Here is a 17,020-nt window from a genome sequence, read left to right as displayed (position 1 = left end):
CCAGGTCCAAGTGGCCAATGTGGCCTGCTCACCCCCAGTGTCCCTTTCCTCTCCTGCTGGGCTGAGCTAAGGTCTGGCCACGTGACCTCTGTGCTGCCAGCTAGCGCTGGCAGTGAAGGCCAGCGTGGCTCCTGTCCAGGTGTCCTGCCGGCTCGGCCGCCAGGAGAAGATGCCCTTCCTCCTTCCTTGGGAACATGTACACCATATGCTTGTGTGTGCGCTCGGCTGTTTGATTCTTTCTCTTGAGACCTGCAATGGTCATTAGACACTGAATACAGGGCTGTTGGTTTTTTAATATAATTTTTTTTTAATTTTAAGTTATTTATTTGTTTTGGCCGTGCTGGATCTTCATCGTGGCATGTAGGCTTCTCTAGTTGTGGTGCGTGGGTTTGGTAGTTGCACCAAGCAGGCTTAGTTGCCCTGAGGCATGTGGGCTCTTGGTTCCCCGACCAGTGATTGAACCCGTGACCCCTGCATTGGAAGGTGGATTCTTAATCACTGGACCTCGAGGGGAGTCCTGACACCAGACACTAAATATAGTTTTAAGTGAAAAAGGAAGGAGGGACAACATGGAGAGGACATGAAGAAGGGACGGGGGGCCTGAGTGAGTGAGGGGAGAGAAAGAACAGAAAGGGGGAAAAAAGGGGGAAAAGCAATGAAAGACGGGTGAAAAGTTGTATTTTACATTTCGTGATTAAGACTTTTTTCAGTTTTGTCAGTGTGACTCTAGGACTCTATGTATGAATTGAATGGTATGAAATTGGCAACATCTGACTATTTTTGATCCACAAAAATGGCACTCTTACATGATCTGACCTCTCACCTGAGAGGTAGGTTCGAGGAAGGTCTTTGTGAATGTGGAGCCCCTGACCATATGGGCGCCCTTGCTGTGCCCCGTCCTGCACTGCATGTGCTTCTCACGGTCATGCAGCCCTCCTGTGACCCTGTCTGCCTTTCATGCCTTCCTCAGTCCCCTTCCTCCTCGTCCCCGCTCCCCTCTCCTCCGCTTCCCCGACACTTGCCCAGAACCTGCTCTGCAAGTGGCATACATTAGGTGACTCCCCACCTTGTCAGCTGCTGCTTTGTTCCTGTTGTCTTTCCCCTTCTCTGCCAGCTAGCATCTCTTCCCTGTTGAAACTGTACATCCCTTGATTTGTCCTAATAGGCAAGTTTTCCTGCCAGAGTAAGCAGGCATGAGGGCATTATTGTTTTTCATGCTACATGTTAATATTTAGAAATGGGCAGAGGGAAAAAGTGGAAAATGTATGCAAAACTTTGCAGAAGACATCAGAGAACAATGTTTAGGCTAATGGGACCAGGTTGGGGCTGAGGCTCTTTAATCCTTCTTCCTCAAGAGAATGCCCTCAAGTCTCCCTACACACACTCCCCCCACCAGCCCGTCCTGGGCAGATTATCACAGTGAGAACTACAATAATAGCATTAACTCTGGGCTACATGGTTTGGATTTAAATCCAGCTCCATGACTAATGCTTTGCCTAATTTCTCTTGGCCTCAACTTTCTTTTCTGTAAAACGGGTATAAGCGTAGAGACTATGTCATAGGATTGTGGTAGGGATTAGCTAAGTTAACACATGGTTAGGGCTGAGCCTCTTGATGAAGGTGAAAGAGGACAGTGAAAAAGCTGGCTTAAAACTCAACATTCAAAAAATGAAGGTCATGGTATCTGGTCCCATGACTTTGTGGCAAATAGATGAGGAAACAATGGAAAAAGTAACAGACTTTATTTTCTTGGGCTCCAAAATCACTCCAGATGGTGACCGCAGCCATGAAATTAAAAACTGCTTGCTCCTTGGAAGAAAAGCCATGACAAACCTAGACAGTGTATCAAAAAGCACAGACATTACTTTGCCGACAAAGGTCCATCTAGTCAAAGCTATGGTTTTTCCAGTAGACATGTATGGATGTGGGAATTGGACCATAAAAAAGGCTGAGCACTGAAGAATTGATTCCTTTGAACTGTGGTGTTGGAGAAGACTCTTGAGAGTCCCTTGGACTGCAAGAACATCAAACCAGTCAATCCTAAAGGAAATCAGTCCTGAATATTCATTCAAAGGACTGATGGCTGAAGCTGAAGCTCGAATACTTTGGCCACCTGATGCGAAGAGCCGACTCATTAGAAAAGACCCTGATGTTGGGGAAGATCGAAGGCAGGAAGAGACGGGGATGACAGAGGATGAGATGGTTGGAAGGCATCACTGACTGGATGGACAGGAGTTTGAGCAAGCTCCAGGAGTTGGTGAAGGACAGGGGAGTCTGCCATGCTGAAGTTCATGGGGTTGCAAAGAGTCGGACGCGACTGAGCAAATGAACGACAACAACAGGGCTAAGAACAGCACCCAAGCGTGTTCAGTGCTGCCGAGTGCTGAGCCACAATAATAACGCAGAGGCTGGTTCCCTGAGTGCTTATCTGAACAATTCAGGCAGGTGCCAAGAAGAAAGTTAGCATGCACAGCGTCCTGCACCAGCACACTCCGGGGTGGGGTGGGGGATCATGCATGTCCTGGGTGTTACAGCTTTCTTACTCATGCTAAGAAATGCTTGGTGCTATTTTTCTTTTTAATATTTATTTATTTATTTTGGCTCTGTTGGGTCTTAGTTGTGACACGTGGATCTTTGTTGCTGCCTGTGGTCTCTAGTTGTGGTGTGCAGACTTAGTTGCCCCTCAGCGTGTGGCATCTTAGTTCCCCAACCAGGGATTGAACCTGTGTTGCCTGCATTGGAAGGTAGATTCTTAACCACTTAGACCACCAGGGAAGTCCCTGTGGTGCTTTTTAATATCTATTTTGGCTGATTTGAAAATCAAGCTTTCAAAGATGCTTTCATGTTTAAATGACACTTCCCACCCCTCCTGATCAGACACTTCCCGGTGCTTCCCCTGGTGGGGCGAGCCTCCCCCTCCTCGTGCTCCCTTTGTGGTCCGTGCCATCCTGGTAGAGTCCTAGTGTCTCCATCCCTGTGTCTCGGATCCCTGATGGGGAAGTGGGCACCGAAAAGCACCTTCCTCCCTGGATTGTGTGAGGCGCACGTGTGACCGTGTGCTCACACCTGGTTGTTGTTCGGTTGCTCTGTCGTGTCTGACTCTTTCCAACCCCATGGACTGCAGCACACCGGGCTTCCCCGTCCTTCACTATCTCCTGGAGCTTGCTCAAACTCATGTCCATTGAGTCAGTGATGCCAACCATTTCATCCTCTGTCGTCCCCTTCTGCCATCAATCTTTCCCAGCATCAGGGTCTTTTCCAATGAGTTGGTTGTTTGCGTCAGGTGGCCAAAATACTGGCGTTTCCACATCAGTCATTCCAGTGAGTATTGAGGGTTGACTTCCTTTAGGATTGGCTGGTTTGATCAGCACCTGGTAAGGACACATGATAAAAATGCCCGTCATTTCTGTTATCTGTGTTTTAAGACTTACTGCCCGGTGGTGCAGGCGTTTGTTTCCATGACCACTCACAGAGCCATCTACACCACAAGCTCCTGGCTCACCCACTTCCGTCACTCTGGTGCTCTGCACCGAGTCTGGCATGTACCCGGGGCTCAGTAAGTATTGGAAGCAAATGAATGAGCAAACGGGTAACATAGTAAAGTGGCCTCCACCCAGATTCAAATCACTTCTATCGTGAAAGCTGATGCTAAATACATGTCAGAAAAAAGTTACTGCCTTTCGGTTATTGTATTAATTATCTAGAGCTACTGTAACAATTTGCCACTAAGTGGGGGGCTTAAAACTGCAGATATTTGTTCTACAGTTCTGGGGGCTAGAAGCTGAAGTCAGGGTGTCAGCAAGACCAGATTCCTTCTGAGACTTGGGGTAGAATCCTTTCTCACCTCTTCCCAGCTTCTGGTGGAGATTGTTAGTCCTTGGCATTCCTTGACTTGTAGCTCCAGTCTCTGACTCTGTCGTCCCATGGCATTGCTCCCTGTGTCCAAATTTCCCTCTTAAAAGGACACTAGGTGTATTGAATTAGAGTCCACCCTCAACACCTCATCTTAACTTGCTCACCCCTGTGAAGTCACATCCACAGGTCCTGTGACTAAGCCTTCGCCTACCTTTTTGGGAGCACACTTCAACCCATATGATGTATATGATTTCTGACATTCCTGGGCTTGCATTTAGATTTTCACAATTTCGCACCAAAGGAGAGCTTTGGAGATTGTGGTTTGATTCACCGAATCCTAAAGGATCATTGTTCCTGTGACATGTACAGCAGCTCAATTCAACTGCAGGTGTGAAACTCGACTCTATGAACGGAACGTCACAGTGTGCTCACCATGGACCAGGCACGGTGCTGGGTCCCCAGGGTGGAACGAAGGCCATGAAGATGAGCCCCACCTTAAAGGGTTTCAGAGTCTATGGAAATTCAGGGGTTCCATACAAGACACAGATTAGAAGAAAAGCTTACTGATCCCAATGGCCCCAATCCTGGATTTGTAAAAAACACAGTATCTACAAAGCATAGTAAAAGAAGGTATGCCTATATAATTAGAACCACCCAGAAGCTGTTCAAGAAGGGACTCAAAGCTCTGAATCCCAGGTTGGAAACACACAGGTCACGAGAGGACACCTGTGTCTGAGCCCATGAAGGGCAGACACCAGAGCGGACAGAGACCTACATGGGACGTTCAGTTCATGCCTGGGCATTTCACTGTCATCTCCTACCAAACAGCTTGTTTTGCTGTCTTGCTGTGAGCCTCAGAGGTGGACTGGTTCATTGCATCAGTAGTTCTGATGGCTTACATTTTGGGGGTAGGGTTTTTTCTCTTCTTAGGTTTAAACCGAGTCTTCCAGAAGGTACATCTACAGTCTAATGTAGACATAAGGATTTCTCACAGAGATTTTATTTATTAAATAGTTTAGCAACTCTTAATAACATCAGGCAGACTTGGTTTTAAAATCTCTTGTCCTGGGGTGGGGAAGAGAAGTGTCTATACCCAGAACACACCTGTCTCTGGCCCTGATTACTGCTGGCACCCATGGGCCTAAGTGTGAGGGGCATGGGGAACCCCCGGGATTCACAGCATTTACTCACTTCATGGACAACTTTTAGGTGGTTTCTAATTATACAGGCATACCTCGTTTTATTGCACTTTGCAGAAACTGCACTTCTTTATGAACTGAAAGTTTGTGGCAACCCTGTGTTGAATGAGTCTGGTAATTTTCACGGTATTTCAGACGTTTTTATTAGTTTTACGTTTGTCATAGTGATCTGTGATCAGTGATCTTTGATGTTACTGTTTCAAGAAGATTGACTTGCTCAGATGATGGTTAGCATTTGTTTTAATCAATAAAATATTTTAAACGTATATATGTTGGTTTTTCAGATATAATGCTATTGCACACTTAACAGACTACAGTATAGTATAAATATAGCTTTTATATGGACTGTGAAACCAAAAATACTGTGTCTCACTTTATTGCGATAGTTGTTTTAGTGTGATGGTCACTTTATTGACGGTGATCTGGGAGACCAAACCTGTGGTATCTCTTGAGATATGCCTGTACATCCTTCTCAAGTTGGCATGGTCGCTTTCTCTCACCTCTGCCTTTTCTTCTATGGTTAGACCATTCCTTTGAAAACATACCCCCTGCCCTTGAGTGGTTTAGCAGCTGCTCAGGGAGACAAACACGAAAACCAGTTATGATAGCAAAGCGCTGGCTTGGTCATGATTCTAGTATCTACCTTGCAGTAAAGTGTTAGTCACATCCAACTCTGACAGACCCCATGTACTGTAACCTACAAGCTCCTCCATCCTTGGAATTCTCCAGGCAAGAATACTGAAATGGGTTGCCATGCCCTTCCCCAGGGTATCTTTATCTTCCCAACCCAGGGATTGAACCCAGGTCTCCTGCATTGTAGGTGGATTCTTTACCATCTGAGCCATCAGGGAAGCCTGTAAAGTCAGAGACAAAGCTGCCAGAGGTCCAGACATCTGACCCAGGTCTTGAGTAAGAACACATTTACCAGGCTGACAAAAGTAGCGAAGGGATATACTGAGGAAGGGACCAGCATGTGCAAAGACCGGGAGGTGTGGAAGAGTCGGAGTGTTTATTTAGGGAATGAAGGAGGGATGAGATGGCAAGAGTAAGTGGGGGATGAACTTGATGGCGAGGGCAGCGGAGACCCAGTACAGGGCTGTCCGCGAGAGAGTGCCATGGTCAGATTTGCATTTTAGAAATAAACATCTGTGTTTCCTGACTCTTCGTGACATCAGTGGTGTCTCAGTCTGACCCCATAGCCCCGATCTTTGTGGCTATCTGGTACCAGTCGATTGCTGTCTGCTGGCTGAGCTGGTGCCGTCACACCTTCCGCATCAGATCTGCATGCCCCCTCTAGAACTGACCGAGAGTGAGGGGGAGAGAAGGGACAGGGTGGCGTCCGCCTCTTGCATGCACCCACCAACTGGCTTCTGCTCGAGGAAGCCCAAGCCATGACTCTCTGTGTAGCTGCAGAAGGAGATCTGGAAGCTTACACGATCTTTCATCCTTTTCTGTCCAACAGAGCTTTTTGTCCTTGTTGTTGTTGGCAGTGAACACTCATCCCAGGGGGAGGCTGAGAGCTCTGCCAGCTCCCTTCTCATCAGGAGATTGAAATAGTGATATGATGAAGACTCCTCCTGTCTCCACAGCAACCTCCCGGCTTAGCCTCACGATGTACTGAACGGTCTTAACTTAATTGGAAGGGTTTTTAGGGGAGAACAGTCAAGACAGAGTCACTGGCAACATATTCCTGGAAGCAGAATGCATCACCTTCTTAACTTAATTGGATAATTCATTTTAAATTGGGTGTGCAATCACGACAGGAAAATGTTAGCATTAATAATACATATCTGAACCCAACTGCCTGCACCAAGAAGCCTGGCCCGGGTGGAATTCTTTAATTCCTCCAAATAAATTTTGTGAAAATTATGTGATGTATTGTCTGTCAGGGTGGAGAAAGAACAAAAGTCTGGCAAGCATTTGTGTCCTGGTACTTTCTAGAACACCTTCGTGGGTTGTGAAATTTCACAGAAGACCGTCTATCTTGGACTCTGTTAGGGGGTCTTTTGTGTTTCAGACAGTCCTGTGTGCTCAGCCCTGGGTCTGAGTATTGAGGGCCGGGCATGTTTCGTTGGACGTCTTTTTTTCTTTCGTGTCCTGTCAGCCGCTTGCATGGTTAAAAGTACAACAGATGGCAACTGGGTTTTGCCTGGGGGCCGCAGGGATGACCAGGGCCTCTCTGCAAGCTTTTGGGCCGGGATGCTGCCTGGAAACCTGTGAGGTAGCTGCTGGCCTCGTGGAGGGCTTCCAGCCTGGCCCCCATTGCCCTGGGAGGGAGCAGCTGGCGTGAGGGAGCTGACCTGCTGGGGGGACCCTGGGAGTTGATTAGGGGTGCCGCCTGTCTTGCACAAACTTCCAAGCCAGCTTCCCCTTTGGCACTCAGTGTTCCCCCAAATAGGGCCGTTGCTAAGAAACACCTAGAGTCTTGGGAGTCACTTCAACACTGTGCTGACGAGGCTGCAGCACTTGGCAGCCTGGCCAAATCCACTGACGTCAGGCCATTGCCCAAGCCCACACCAGCTTGCCAGCATGAGCCTTCCTGATTCTGGGCTTCTCATGGCAGGAAAATTGAGTGGTTGTGGAGATAAACTGACAAAACCCCAAACCCCTCGTGCTCACATCATACCGCCCACCACCCGCCCACCAGGCCCAGCTGCTCCCCGAGCCGCCTCCTTCCCATCTCCTTTGGGCTCCGGCGGCAGTTTATCTCAGTTCCTACCCCACATTTGTGACAGAAACAGGGAAAGCTCACATGTATGGAGCCTCTGTTTTGAGCTAGGCCCTGTTTAGAAACTCATTTCCCTGCCTGTGAAATGCCCGTTGGCTCTGTCGGCAGTGGACCCATTTTAGAGATGGTGATACTGAATCTCAGCGAGGTTAATAACAGATTCAAGATGAAACGACTGCTGAGCAGCAGAGCTTTCTACCTAGGAATCTCAACCCCAAGGCCCGTGCTCAGGACTGTAAAGCTGGAGGGTCACACAGCCGCAGAGCCAAGAACTCAAGCTTGAATCCGGTATTCCTAATATTGTTGATGATCGCCCCAGGGCAGGCAGGGAGAGGGGCATCACCACCAGTGTTTGTTGTCTGAAACGACAATGGAAGAACTACTGGCAGTGTCCCCCGAGCCTGCTGAAAACATGAGGTGGTGGTTCTGGACACCCCAGAACACCCTGCCCTTCCTGTGTGTCCAGATGACGCTTCCTAAAGAATGCCAGATCGGGAACTTCCCTAGTGGTCCAGACTCCGCACTTCCAGTGCAGGGGGCGTGGGTTTGATGCCCAGTCAGGGAACTAAGATCCCACATGCTACCTGGCGCAAACACTAGAAACAAAAAACTTACCTATTAAATAAAAAAGGCCAGATCAGAGCATGGCATCCCTCTGTTTGTGCACCTGCCTGGCTCCCTGTGGCCCCCAGGAAAGGTTCCAAGCTCTCTACTCCATCTGGCCCCAGCCCGACTGCCTTGCTGCACTGCCCCAGCCCCAGCCCCTTCTCCAGACCTCACGTGTGCCTGCACTCCCCCTCTGCCTCTCCTGCCGGGCCCCCATCATCCTCCAGCTCCTGTTTGTGTCACCTCCTCCCGCTGATGTGGACACTTGGCAATGCCTCCTCTGCTCTGTGTTCCTGCCTCACTGACTGGGAGCTGGCCTTCCTTAGTACTCTCAGCATCTACAGCGCAGTGCTGTGCTCAGTTGTATCTGATTGTGCAACCCTATGGACTGTAGTCCACCAGGCTACTCTGTCCGTGGGATTCTCCAGGCAAGAACACTGGAGTAGGTTGCCATTTCCTCCTCCAGGGGATCTTCCTGACCCAGGGATTGAACCCACATCTTCTGCGTTGGCAGGCAGGTTCTTTTGCCAGAGCCACTTGGGAGCTGGGACCGCATGAACGCAGGATGGAGGGAACAATGAGCGAGCACCAAGACAAAGCATCAAGGGAAATCCACCCTCTTGGAATGTCAGCGCTGGAAGGTACCTAACATCCCCTCCTACCGTGCCTGCTCCTCATTTACCACGTGAAGACCCGAGAGGGGAAGCGAAGTTTCAGGAAAATCAATGGCAAAGCCAGAATGAGACGATAACATGCTCCCAGACCACCTGTGGTCCCCGACCCCTGCCCCCTCCAGCCACCTGCCAGTGCTGGCAGCGGCTGCTCGAATCGAGGTCACTGCCAACAACTGCCCCACCCATGGGGGAAAGAGGGGAGCAGTTCTGCATTATATTTTATTAACACTCCAGAGGCCTTTTAATAAAAATACCCTTGAGTGTTGAAAGGGGGCCAGTGGGAGACAAGACTCCCTGTCCAATGAGATGCAGCTGCGAGCCCAGAGCGGGTGGGAGGATGCCCTTAATGTCACGAGGTCTGGCTCCCCCCACCACCCAGTGGGGCAGCAAGAGTTTCTTGAGCGGCAGTGCCAGGAGGATTTGGAAGGGCAGTTCGCCCGACGGCTTAGCAGTGCCAGAGAGTAAAGAGATCTCATCCTAAACCACATGGAAACCTCCCCTGGGAGTCAGTTAGCTCCGAGACAGAGCTGGAGCCCTTTATTGGCAGCGCGTTATTCTTAGAAGTTGCAAGTGGGGGTGGATGTGCACGCTTGTGTGCAGGGTGCACTCCGGGCTTCCACAGTGCACCCAGGGCGGCCCAGGCTGCACCCGACTGCGTGCCCTCGGCAGCATGATGGCCCTAAGGCCAGCCGAGCTCTGGAAGGAAAGGCCAGGCCTCTCCACCCTGCTGGACAGGGACATTAAGATAGGAGAGGATGTTTCCTTGGGCTGCTGTGACAAATTAACACACAAGTTGGTGGCTCAAAACAATAGAAGTGTATTCCCTACAAGTTGTGGAGGTCAGAAGTGTGAAGCTGAGGTGTCAGCAGCACCGGGCTCCCTCCGAAGGCCTTAGGGGAACCTCCTTCCTTGCCGTTTCCAGCTTCTAGGGCCCCTGGAAATCATTGCTTCCTAACTTGTAGCTGCATCCTCCAATCCTTTCCCCTGCCTTCCCCCGGCCTTCCTCCTTGTGTGTGTCTCTGGATCTTTTCTTTTCTCGTAGGGACGCAGTCACTGAATTCAGTGCTCACGTTAACTCCAGGATGATCCCATCCTGACGTCCTTAGTTGATTACATGTGCCCTCCGTCCAGATAAGGTCTCATCTTAAGGTTCTGAGTGGATGTGGACTTTATGGGTGGCAGGGAAGCTCTGTTCAACTCATGACTGAGGGGGAGGACTGCCCCAGGGGAGGCAGTTCAGACTCATGGGTTGGGTCTCAGGAGCCCTTTCATAGCTGCTCTAGGGCAGACGGTGTGCGGTGAGCCTGCCCATAACAGGTTCCCAGAGAGTCTGGTATGGCTGGCCAACCACTGTGTCCCCTCGGGTTCAGGTGGCAGGGGCTAGAGGAGGCAGGGGCTGCCACGACCATCCGAGTAGCTGTCAGATGCTCCGAGGATGAGGACGGAGACCAGGTTCCTTTGCTTTGCTGTTCCTCAGAGCCGAGCAAGGAGCTTTTCATACAAATGCATCTTCAGTGTTTGCTTGTTATGGAGGAGGTACTTGGAGCATGACTCCTACAGTGAGTGCTTGTTCTGATTTTGGAGAGAGGACAGTCAGTTTCTGTGTCGGGAAGGAGTGAGTCAGACCATGGTCTGGATGGAAACCCAAGACGAGGAGCTGAAGACCGGGTGTTGGCTGCGAAGCGGGGGGACCTGGAGAGTCCCCTTTGCTGCTTACTAGGTTGTGTACTCACCTCCGAGCCCTGACTCCTTATCTGTGAAATGGGTTTCAGAGTGTTGCGAGGGTCACATGAGACACTGTGTAAGCCTTCTGTGACTGCATGCCAAAGCACCCATATAAGGAATTTTGATTACTTGAAGGCAGAATAAAATGAGAAGACAGTGTGATATAATGAGGATGCTATTCAATTAGATCATTGCTTGCTGGGCGACATTCCACCGGGTTAGCTCTCAGGCTAAAGACTTCTCCGAGTGAGGCACTGACATACATTGGCCTTTTAGAACAAACTGCCCTGTGAGAGATTTTTATTTCCCTTTTAGGAATGAACTAGGCATCTAGTTGGGGAAAGCAGCTATCTAATACATCTTCTTGTGACATCTTGAATTCGTCTGTATGATTTTCAAAGATACCACCGTCCTTTCGTTTTGAAGATTGTTTAAAATTCATTTTCCTAAATTCATGTAAAAAATGTTGCTCTGAGGATATCAACATTTTATTTTTTATTTTTTTAATTTTATTTTATTTTTAAACTTTACATAATTGTATTACTTTTGCCAAATATCAAAATGAATCCGCCACAGGTATACATGTGTTCCCCATCCTGAACCCTCCTCCCTCCTCCCTCCCCATACCATCCCTCTGGGTCGTCCCAGTGCACTAGCCCCAAGCATCCAGTATCGTGCATCGAACCTGGACTGGCAACTCGTTTCATACATGATATTTTACATGTTCCAAGATTAAACGTGTTCCAGTTCATTGAATTGAGGTGAGCAAACTGAAGCCGGCTAAGTTTTGGTACCTTTTCAAGGTCCTAGTAAGTAGTAAAGCTGGGATTCGAACCCCGGGTGGTTTGTCCCTGTGCTGGCTGCCCTTCGCGTCTGGTGCACCCAGGCCTTGGGCCTGTCTCCTTGCGTGAGCACCTCTACCCGGGCCTGTGGATCCCGGGAGTTGTTGGGTGCTCTCTGTCCTCCCTCTGAGCCCTTTTGCTGCTCAGAGAGGGCCATAACCAGGCCATGTCTATGGACATCAGCTTCCTGTTATTTTCCCATCACTCGTGGAGGTTGGCTTCCCTGGTGGCTCAGACGGTAAAGAATCTGCCTGCAGTGTGAGCTTTTGGGGTCCATCCTGCTGTGGGACCGCTGGGTCCCCAGTGCCTCCTGCAGGGTGTCCCCTAAAAGTGGGCACCTCCTGTACCCTGAGGGTGGGCAGGGGCAGCTCCATCTGTAGTTACAGATCAGCCTCTGAAGGGCTGGCCAGGCTCAGGAGGCATTAGCCATGCGCTGGCTTCCTGAGCAAGGGGCTGGTTTTCCCAGGCTCGCCGCAGTTGTCCCGAGCCGTCTCTGGAATGCAGAGCCCGAGGTCCTGGAAGGCTGACTTGGGTAGCAACCTCGGAGTCGACTCAGCTGCTTTCTGGGAGAGGGTGTGCTGGTGGGACAGAGGAGGCTTCGTCTGGGCTCTGGACAGAAGCTGGTTCAGCTGCAGCTCCTCTAGTCACAAGCTGCGTCATCCTGGGCACCTAAGGTTTTTAGAGCCTGATTGTTTCTCTGAGTTTGTCAAGCAATACATAGGAAACATAATTCTTTTAATGTGAAAACACAGATTTAAAAAATACAAATCAGCGGTAATCCTACTTCTGTCAAATTTTATTATACATCTTCCAAGATTAATTTTTCTTATATATGTGTGTGTATATATATATAATTATTTTGGTTAAAATAGTGGAAGCATTTCAGGCCTGCTGCTTTTTTACCCTAATTTTATTTTAAAGGGGCTTCCCTGGTGGCCCAGGCAGTAAAGAATCCGCAGTGCAGGAGACCTGAGTTCAATCCCTGGGTTGGGAAGACCCCCTGGAGATGGGACCATCTATCCACTCCAGTATTCTTGCCTGGAGAATTCCATGGACAGAGGAGCCTGGCGGGCTATAGTCCATAGGGTTGCAAAGAGTTGGACATGACTGTTAAAGACATGGGAAAATGCTAATGATGCATTGTCCTCTGAAAGAGCCCTGGGGGATTCCATTATAAGGTCCACCCAGTACTTTTTTTAAAGAGGATTTAAAATTTTGTTTATTTATTTGGTTGCCCCTAGTCTTAGTTCCCTGACCAGCGATCCAGAGCTTCCAGCTGAATTCACAACCAGGGATCCAGTCCAGGCCCCCTGCATTGGGAGCGCAGAGTCTTAGCCCCTGGGCCACCAGGGAAATTCCTCCACCCAGTATTTAACCTACCCCTGTGGATTGGAAAATTGGATATAACCTCATTTCCAACCAAGAGCCTCGACTTCTGCATCTTTAAAATGGGACCACAGTGCCCATCTTGCAAGGCAGCAGTGGGTGTGGAGCACATGATTTATTCCTGGAAATGCTTGCTTCTTTCTTTTGACCTTTCTGGCCACAGGTTCCTTTTATAGACGGCGTGTTATGAGCCTCAGACATTTCTCTGTGTTGAGAACAAGATAGGAAAGTTGTGAAATCAGGGGGCAGGGGTCCTGCAGTCCTGGGAACCCTGAAATGGTAGAGGAGCAAGAGAGCGCCAGCCCTGCCGATGGGGAGCTCAGAGCTGGACCGGCTCCTCCCAGGGGAAGGGCAGTGCTGGAAAGAAATGTGAGCTGGGTAAGAAGTCTGAGTGCTGGAAAGCCCCACGCATGACTCTATGTCAGAATTGGGGTGCCAAGCCAGAGCCCACACACGCAGCAGGTATTTGCTGGGGACTTAGATAAGGAGAATTACAGTTTAGTAAGCTCTAATTGGGTGGCTCAGTAGTAAAGAATCCGCCTGCCAATGCAGGAGACTCGGGTTCAATCCCTGGTCTGGGAAGATCCCCTGGGGAAGGAAATGGCAACACACTCTAGTATTCTTGCCCGGGAACTCCCATGTACAGAGGAGCCTGGTAGGCTACAGTCCATGGATCACAGAGTCAGACGTGACTTAGCGACTCAACAGCAAGCTCTCACTGAAGGTATGAAGTTGTGGGGCCTTGCATATAGTTCCCAGTGTCTGGGAGTTTTCCAATAAAAAATGCCGGCAAAAAAGCACATGCCAATACATATATGCAATGCTTCATATGGAGCTTTAACCAGCCTGGGGATTAGCTACAGAAAATTGTGTCTGTCATGGGGTAAGGCCTTCGGCTTCCTGCCTGGGTTTGTTCTATCCACAGTAAGAGTCATTCATTCAATAAATGTGTAATGAACTTAATATTATCCTTCATAACATCAAAATGAAGAAGGTAAATTCAATTCCACAAACATCTCTTTATTACCCTGTAATTTTTTAAAAAATTATGGAACTTAATAAACATATGTCTGAGTTCTCCACTCTAGGGGATTATTTACACAAATTCCTTCTTCTTCAGTGGGAGGAGCAGGCAGAGTTGGGCATGAGGGTACATATTTGAACACACCCATGGACACACCTATTTGTGTAAGTAAGCCTGGAACCTGTCAGGGCAGCAGGCAGTGCTGAGGGAAATGGAAATGGGACTCACTCTCTCAGCATCATCCACCTTGGGAGGCTCTCACAGGACCAGGGGTGGCTGGTGCTTCTGGAAGGATTTCTTTGCACAAGGCGACCATGGTGCTGACCCAGATGGACTGCTTGCCCTGTAGGCTCCTACAGTCTTAAAACACCCACTGGGCAGTGGCGATGAAGGGAGTGGTTTGGAGACCTGAGCTTCTACTTCTGCTGGAACTGCCTCTTGGGGTATACTGGATGAATGTCGCTTTTCCCCTTTGCTGAAGCTGGTCCCGTCCTTGCCGCCTGTAACCTCACACAGAATGTCAGGTCAGGAGTCCTCCTTGGTTGTGAATGCACATTTGATGGGAAGTTACAAGTGGAGGCTGGTCCCCTACACGTGGAGGGAAGCAGATGTGTGCAACTGTTGCTCTGAAACCGCGCTTGGGAGAGTCATTCAGCCCCACTGGACACAGACAGCGTTTGTCAGGTTACCAGGCAACCGTCAGCAACAAATACTTGTGAGCCTGGGAGGAAGGGGTGGAAAAAACAGACTTCTAAATATTCTCATCACTTTTCATAATAAGAGCCCATACCCAAGTGCTCTCATGTTCTGGGCTGTGTCAGTTAGCCCAAGTCTTATGTCACCTTCTGTTCTGACCAGGGGCTCTGGGGTCTGATCCCCAAGTACGTGCTTGTGATTGGGGATGATTTATAGTCTCTGAGCCTCAGTTTGCCCATCTCTAAAATGGGAGTAATAACAGTTCCACTTTTTCAGAGGATTCAAGGATTTAAGGGTGGTCAAGTTCTTAGTACACAGCCTGACACCTAATAGTCAGCAAATACTATCTAGTGTTATTTTCCTATACTGTGTGTTTTCTCAGCAAGCCCCTCCCAGGCTACACTCATGCAAGGAAACTTTGCTTTGGAGACTTACAGAAAGATCTTCAGACGCACATGCCACTGACACCATCCTGGGGTCTGTGCTGAAGTTACGTACGAAGGGGCTGTCAGTTCACCTGCCAGGCATGCACCTCCTCCCAGTCTGCCCACCCACCTGGATTGCTGGCCTTGAACATCTTGGTCGGGGGCTTTCCTTACAGGTTCTCCTCCTGTGAGCAGACATCTCCAGTGTGGAGTTGGGTTCCTAAACAGCTGGCCTGCAGGCTCTGCCTTCCTTCACACATCCCACCCTCCCCTCTTTCTGCCTCGGTCCCTTTCAAGCCTTCTATCCTTGCAGAGGTTTCAAATTGTCCAGGTGGCCAGATCAAATCCATCTTTCCTGTTAGTTTCTAGAGAAGCAAGACCCAGCCTGGCTCTTTCCAGAAACTGTTTCTTTCTCCTTTGGTCAGCTCCTTTCATCATCTCCATATCCCTGTCCCCGTGTCGCCTTTCCCTAAAAAGCCCTCTCGGTGTCCAGCTGGTTCTCCTCACCAAGGCAGCGGCTACTGAAGGGCCCTGACTGCTTCAGCTGAGTTCAGTGGCCTGTGCAGTGTCTCTGTCTTTCTGTTCAGAGTGGGGTTTAGCAGGTCATGGCAGCTGCCATCCAGCCATCAAACGTTCCCACCATCTTCCCTTTAAGCATGCCAAAATTCTTCAAATTCCTTATGTTCTGGTTGGACCTCGAGGGCATCATGCTAAGTGAAATAAGTCAGAGAAAGACAAATACTGAATGATCTCACTTATATGTGGAATCCACAAAAGCTGAACTCAAAAGCACAGAGTAGCTTGATGGTTACCAGGGGCTGGGGTGGGGAACCAGGTAGATGCTGGTCATCGGGTACCAATTTCTAGCAGTGAGATGAGTAAATCTGGGGGACCTAATGTAGAGCATGCTGACTAGAGTTAACAGTACTGTAATGTATAATGACAGTTGCTGAGAGATCTTAAATCTGCTCACAACAAAATGGTCATTATGTGAGTGAAGGATGTGTCAACTAACCTTATAGCGTAAATGTTTTGTGATATATATGTGTGTGTGTGTGTGTGTGTGTGTGTGTGTGTATCAAATCATTGCATTATACACCTTAAATTTACACAACAGTCAAGCTGGGGGGAAAAGATTCATTTTTTTTTTTAAAACAGTTTTATTGAAGTATTAGTCACATACTATCTAATGCACCTGTTTAACGCATATTAGTCATGCCTTTGAGCCTATGTACAGAGTTGTACATCCATCACCATGATCAACTTTAGAATATTTTCACTACCCGCCATCCCCCGCAAATACCTGATTTTTTAACTAGCACCCCTGAGTGCCTCCATCCCACCTAGTCACCCCTTAGGAGATGACTCATCTATTTCTATCTCTATAGATTTGCCTATTCTGGACATTTTATATAAATAGAGCCAAATATGTGGCCTTTGTGTCTGGCTTCTTTCACTTAGCGGAACTCATTTGAAGTGCATCCATGTTGTAGCATGTGACAGCACTTCACTCCTTTTCATGGATGGATGACACTCTATCTTATGACTGCTGCTGCTGCTAAGTCGCTTCAGTCGAGTCCAACCCTGTGCGACCCCATAGACGGCAGCCCACCAGGCTGCCCCGTCCCTGGGATTCTCCAGGCAAGAACACTGGAGTGGGTTGCCATTTCCTTCTCCAATGCATGACAGTGAAAAGTGAAAGTGAAGTCGCTCAGTCGCGACCCCATGGACTGCAGCCCACCAGGCTCCTCCATCCATGGGATTTTCCAGGCAAGAGTACTGGAGTGGGGTGCCATTGCCTTCTCCGATCTTATGACCTTCACTATTTTATTTCTCAGTTAACCATCGTGTGGATTGTTT

At 49.0% G+C, this 17,020-nt stretch overlaps 2 protein-coding genes across 8 annotated transcripts in view; one reads left to right on the top strand and one right to left on the bottom strand.

Annotated features, from left to right (window-relative positions):
* Nucleotides 1-17,020, top strand: part of ELK3 (ETS transcription factor ELK3) — a 177,166-nt gene that overhangs the window by 138,719 nt on the left and 21,427 nt on the right. The gene's annotated exons all lie outside the window — the stretch shown is intronic.
* Nucleotides 14,015-17,020, bottom strand: part of CDK17 (cyclin dependent kinase 17) — a 137,189-nt gene continuing 134,183 nt past the window's right edge. For 2 of the 3 annotated variants that reach the window (XR_006550485.1, XR_003108811.2), the window contains 2 exons: nucleotides 15,668-15,870; nucleotides 14,015-14,760 (listed from right to left, as the gene is read on the bottom strand). The gene's annotated coding sequence lies outside the window, so the exon portion shown is untranslated. The remainder of the gene's footprint in view (nucleotides 14,761-15,667; nucleotides 15,871-17,020) is intronic. The other variant, XR_003108814.2, reaches the window with a different exon arrangement.

This window comes from Bubalus bubalis, chromosome 4, assembly GCF_019923935.1.
Source record: "Bubalus bubalis isolate 160015118507 breed Murrah chromosome 4, NDDB_SH_1, whole genome shotgun sequence".
NCBI lineage: Eukaryota > Metazoa > Chordata > Mammalia > Artiodactyla > Bovidae > Bubalus > Bubalus bubalis.
Note: the sequence above shows the minus strand (reverse complement) of the source record. Positions and strands in the feature narration are given on the sequence as shown.